The sequence below is a fragment of the Adelges cooleyi genome, unplaced genomic scaffold (genome assembly GCF_023614345.1).
Source record: "Adelges cooleyi isolate 19-005CV unplaced genomic scaffold, UGA_ACOO_1.1 ACOO_flye_CR_arks_rails_tigmint_CR_PRNA_30, whole genome shotgun sequence".
Classification (NCBI taxonomy): Eukaryota; Metazoa; Arthropoda; class Insecta; order Hemiptera; family Adelgidae; genus Adelges; species Adelges cooleyi.
The window spans coordinates 13,228,694-13,234,693 of NW_026095971.1; the positions used below are offsets into that span (position 1 = coordinate 13,228,694).

General features: G+C 26.8%; 1 protein-coding gene across 4 annotated transcripts in view; it reads right to left on the bottom strand.

Moving 5' to 3' along the window:
• LOC126838121 (tachykinin-like peptides receptor 86C) overlaps nt 1-4,948 on the bottom strand; it is an 85,894-nt gene extending 80,946 nt beyond the window's left edge. For 3 of the 4 annotated variants that reach the window (XM_050572266.1, XM_050572268.1, XM_050572269.1), the window contains exon 1: nt 4,843-4,943. The gene's annotated coding sequence lies outside the window, so the exon portion shown is untranslated. Of the gene's footprint in view, nt 1-4,842 lie in introns of all 4 variants that reach the window. The other variant, XM_050572267.1, reaches the window with a different exon arrangement.
• Between the last annotated feature and the right edge of the window lie 1,052 nt (nt 4,949-6,000).

Here is a 6,000-nt window from a genome sequence, read left to right on the forward strand (position 1 = left end):
ATTCGGAAAAAGTGTTTTACTCTAAATTATTTTTACCTAAGGGGATTGAAAGTGGACGGTTTTTAAACACTTTTATATAGGTAACATTTTAGAAAAAATGGTTTTAATTCATGTCTTTCATGTCAATTTATTTTCAGAGTAATTTTTATATTTTTGACGTATTCAATTCTATGAGTAAAGCCAAAATTATGATAGTTTGGTTTGTCTAATTCTAATTTTGTGAAAGATAAAGATTTGTTGGCCTCTTTACTGGATTTTAGAAAATAATTTCTCTTATAAGTTTAGTTTTTTGTGATTGAATAAATTTAATTTGAAATTTTGCAGTATTTAAACAAAAAAAACAAATCATTTGTTTCTAACATAACCTAGTATAGCAGCCAAAAAACCTTTACAGACTGAAATTGGACAATCCTTAGGAGCCAAAATGTTGTCTTTTAGGATCAGGACGTCAAAAAAAAAAAATGACTACGTTTATCCCTTTAATATAGTTTATGCAAATGTAATTGAGTGACAATATATATATTATATTTTTTTAAAACAGATTTTATTTGACGCAACATTAATATTGACCATTCCAATATTTCATGTTATAGTATTATTATCATGGTTTCAACTCATTTACACTTTAACATGATTATGTTTTGCAAAAAAACCCAAGTATACGTATTTCTAATATTATTAAAAATCACCAGTTACTATGTATTGTTGTTAGTGGTGTACAATATTTCTTTATGGTATTTCTTTGATAAAACAAGTTGTGATTAATGATTTATGTAACTTAATTATGTTGTTAATTCAGGTCATTCTTATTTACAGCTTTATTTTTAAGAACTTAAACATAAAAAAAAAATATTTAAAACGAAAATTCTCTGAAAAAAAGATTAAAAAATAATTCCTTCAAAAAGATAAGATGTAGTATATTTTTAAAGAAGTTTAAACTTTTGAATACATCCAAATAATGATGGTATTTTTTTATTTTTTAGATGAAGAGGCAAAATATTTTACTTTTGGTAGGACTAGGTATTGTCAAATGATTCTGATAATTTTACTGAATATATTATACAGTAATCGGTTAGGTCTAGCGTTTAAAAATGTATTTTAAGTCGAGGCATAAAAAGCATATTATAATAAAAGAAATTACAGTTGTCAGTACCACAATATGTAATTGCTACTCTTGAAATATTTAGACAGCTATTTATAAGTAAGATTAAATGACTAATATTGTTATTTTTTTTTTATAAATATATCAAAGTTGTATTGTTACATTTTATTAATATGTTTTCTTGCAGGTAATATATAACTGCATGCATAAAAAAGGGTTTTTGTTATGAAATGCATTAACCAAATTTATTTTGGGTTACCTAATAGTTATATTTGTAAATATGGTCGGGTTTTATGTTAGATTGCAAGTGCCAAGTGTTAATAAAATTAGTGAAAATATCACATTTTGGTAACATATGTGTTTGAATGCACTATCTTATTATATCCATGTTTAAGTAGAGATTTATAAAAATGTTAGAAAACTAGTTTTATTTCTAATAAAATCGATTAAAAAATTATTTTAGTTATTATGTATACGCGTAAAATGTTATCTATAACACAGGTTATTGACAACTTTTATATATTGTGTGACAAATTGTATAGTTTGTATTTTTTGAAAATTGTGAACGGGAAACATTATAAATGAGCTCAACGAAACATACACACGTTTTAACAACATTTTACTTCACACTTTTTTAAAAATGTTTTGTCATACGAGTACACAATATTGCGCAATGTTAAACATCGGTAGTGAACTAACTTGATATAAATAATCTTAAGTAGCTTGATTCTCAAATTAATTTGACATGTTTGTCAAATATTTTTTTTAGTCTACGACCTATTTTAGATACGAGAGTTGACATCCTGAGGAGGTGGTATCTTGTTTCCTTCCGTAGTTTATCAAATATGGATACTTAAAAACTAAAGTCTGGTTCACGCAAACTTGAATTTGATTATATATTCTTAGATTTTAATTCCCTTAATTGTAAATTTAATTATTTGGTTTTATGACTAACTTATAAATAGTTCATTTAATTTTTCTATCTAAAAAAAATCAACTTTTTAAGATTATAATAGTTTATATTTAGTAAGTACAATTTTACAGAGTACCAATAAAATAGAAAATGTAAAATTTAATGTATTTTTTAAACATGATTTAATGTGGTTACTATAGTTCGAATAGAAGTTGCATTGATCGCGGTTTAAAAGAAAACTAATTTTATAAATATGATATTACTGTTTATCATAAATATAAAGTACACTTGTAAAATATTAGGTAGTCATAAACAAGCTATAACGCTTTTTACTCGTACTAAATGGTAAGTGAAAATTATAATAATATCGTCGTATAATATCTTCAGAAAAAAGTATGTGAGTTTTTATTGGCATTATCAAATGTTTTTTAAATGGTACAGTTAAAAAAAAATGAACCTATAGAGTTTTAAGCAGTATTGTCATCAAAATCATTTACGATACTCTATAATACGGCCACGTTGTATAAGCTATATTGACTATGTTGAAAATAAAGCATAATGTATTTACTGTAAACGGAAATAAGCACTTTTTTATTCGTTGTTTCCTTTTGTATTGTATCCGCCGCGATTAAAAATTTATATTTATCGTTTTATTCTTCCCCTCATATTTATCTATATAATGGCACGCTTATAAATCTTGTCCATAGCTTTATCATTTTATTTGTTAAGGATTAAACAGGGATTTAAAAAAACAACTACCGAATATATATCGTGTGGCTTTATAGTCGTTGGACACTTAATCTTAATTATCGATATTTTTATAGGTGTTAATTCATTAAGTTCCTTAAAGAAATGTATCGAGTATTGTTTTCTAAGGTTTTGGTAGGTATTATGCTCGGATGCAAAGAAATTGCCTACAAACAACGCTGTTTATTCGATTTAGTAGTATGAACAATAACACATAGAAAGTTCGATAGTTTTATTGAAATAGGTCCAGATGTAAAAATAATCTTTATATTTACTAACATAATAGTAAAATTTAGTCAGTTAAGTGCTTCGTATAATATAAGCAATCAGATATATATTCTTGAAATAAATAACATGTTTTATGATTTAAAAATACTTACATTGTTATGACTTCACTTAAGGTTATCGAACAAAACTTTCTCGATGATGTTTTGTTTTTAAAATATGTGCTAATAACTCGTGCTATTTCCTTTAGCGTTCAGAATAAGTCGGCTTGGTGCAACTTATTTGGGATTGAGGGTAATAACAACCAAGTATGTTTGCATAAATGATTTTCAGTTTTTAATAGGCGTCAGATGTCGTATTTGTATATATTTACATATTTATGTTTTACTTCAGTTCTTATCAATTATTTGCACGTTTACTGGACATAGAAATAGTTTAATTGTATAAAGTGGAAAGTTATACTTAAGCTAAGAAAATATTTTCTTTATTTTATGCATTGTGTACATAATATTTCATATAATGCAAATTATTCATATTTTACAGTTTTAGACTTAAAGGGCGCTCGAGAGAATTTATAAAGAGAAGGGAAAATATTTTTTTTTGTGATGATCACGAATGTAATTTTCCACAAGAAAGTATTATTTTATGCAAACAAGTTGAATATTAAAAAATTGAATTTTCATCTTAGACAAAAGTCTTAAAATGTGCCTGTGAGTACATAACTAAATTTAATAATGCTTAACAGGACAAAATCTTAATTTAAAACTTAAACTCTAATGTAGATTGTAATTAGTTTTGTTTTGTCAGGGTATCATTTCTTAGGCTTTCATTTTATATTTTCTGGATTAAGATTGCTTGCGTGGTACAAACTTATGAGGGTGAAATCGAATGTGAATGACAGGTTTATAAAATGTTCACAATACATATAATTTAACTTTAACAGTGTCGTAGCGTTTATATTTTTCATATTAATACTGGCCACTCTTTTTTTGTAAATAAACAAAAGAAATTAAAAAAATAAATCTTAGTAAATTAATAGTTTAGAATATGTTGAAGTTATTAAAAAAAATAAAAACTCTACAACAAATTAGTGTTAGCCTAACCTATCACGAATACAATCAGAAAAAAAACGTTGTGTCTCGCTCAACGAGTTTCACGGTTGAAATGCGGGTATTGTAGCGTCCTCTTTACTATAAAATGTAATAGTATGTTTTAGTATTATTACCTCAACTTATATTAAAATAAATTATTGTAGGTATATATTACATAGGTTGGTATATTGCCACATTTAATAATGCATAATTGATATTTTTATAAGTATATGTCTCCAATGGCACTATTCGTAACGATTTTAACAAGTCTATTACCTACAGTGGAAACAACCACTACAAAAACTTCCATAACAGACTCCAGAACCACTTCAAACTTTTAATTAAAAATATCTTCTCTCTCTCACGTTTCCTAAAAATTCGCTATACCTTTTAAACAAAGTTCATCGTGCAGAGACCGATTCAACCATAGAAAAAAAAATGATCCGTTTTCAACTAAAAAAATACAAAGAGTTTTCTCAATGGATGGATTCTCCATGCGTTTTACTCAATTTACATATTTTTGTACTTTTTGTTAAATACTTGACAGCTCTTAGTCGTAAAAACGTAAGTAGTATCATTATAGATTTTTTAAATAAAATTAGAGAAATTAGCACGATAGATGGCTTAGTGAAAAAGGGTCTTGAGAGCAGAGGCTTTCTATTAGCTTTGCTCTCAAACGTCGTTGTCCTTAGTAGTGTCATCTTGGATATTACTTTGTGTATCTGACGTCGGTGAAGGTTAAATGACAATGTATTGTATCTTACCTTTTAGAAGGACAAATAGTTATTGTGGTTATTCCAATGTTTCGTAACGCGATTTCAGCGAACTATTTTACGGACGCGACAGGAGACTTAACCGAACGCCGATTACAACACGTGTCATAGTTATACGGTGGGTTGCTGTTGTCGAGTGTGCCGCTTCGTGGTTGTCCGCACGGCAGCGCGAGGGTGTCGTTATACAGGGTGGCCGTTGAATCCGGTACTAACATCCAGTAAATGACTTTGAAGACTACGACTCCTCTACAATCCTTTCATTAAGCAATCGTGTATATTTTTTTAACAGAGACCTTCGAGATAATTTTCAAATAATTACTTTCTTATAAGAGCAGGATCTTTTTTGTTAAACATTTATTTTAGGATTTTGTTACACGTTGTTGCGCTTTTATCATTTGAGCTAGTTACTAAAATCGATGGACTGAGTTTTTTAAAAAATAATTTAAAATGTCAGAAATAAAGGGGGAAATTTCAAATCAACATTTGGAATATTATATTAAAGTGTAGACAATATTTTTAGAAAAATTATTATTTTATTAAAAAAAAGATAAAAGAACGACTTTGAAACTTCTAACTAACTAGACATGATAAACTATTATGATTTTATACTGTATATATATCAAAAGGGTTCAAAAATAAGGTTAACATAAACATGAAGACCAAAACATAATATTATTGTAAAACCAACATTGTAGTAAACAATTATTTTAGAGGTAACTGTATATACGTATTTTAATGTTTCGTTAAAAGTTATTTAAATACAAGTAGGTACAGTTGTATATTATTTAAATGCTTTTATGTAGTCTAGGTAATATATTTTTAAACATAATAATGCATTTTGTACATGTTTAAAAACATTTTTTTTTGTTATTAATTATTATTTTGAAGGACCAAATAAATACTACAATTTATTGCGCTTAACTACGCATAAATAAACCCTTAAGTTGTAGGTTTTGATACTTTAATTAACTGAAGCACGACATAAAAATAAAAGCCCCATTTAAGCTCTTGTTACTTACAATCTTAAGACTATTAATTATGTTTTTTACGAAATGTCGTTAGGTACATTATATTATATATCAATAACAAAATATTTTTAAAAAAACAGGTTCAAAGTGCATTTATGCCATTCTGTTTACTATCCCTTAT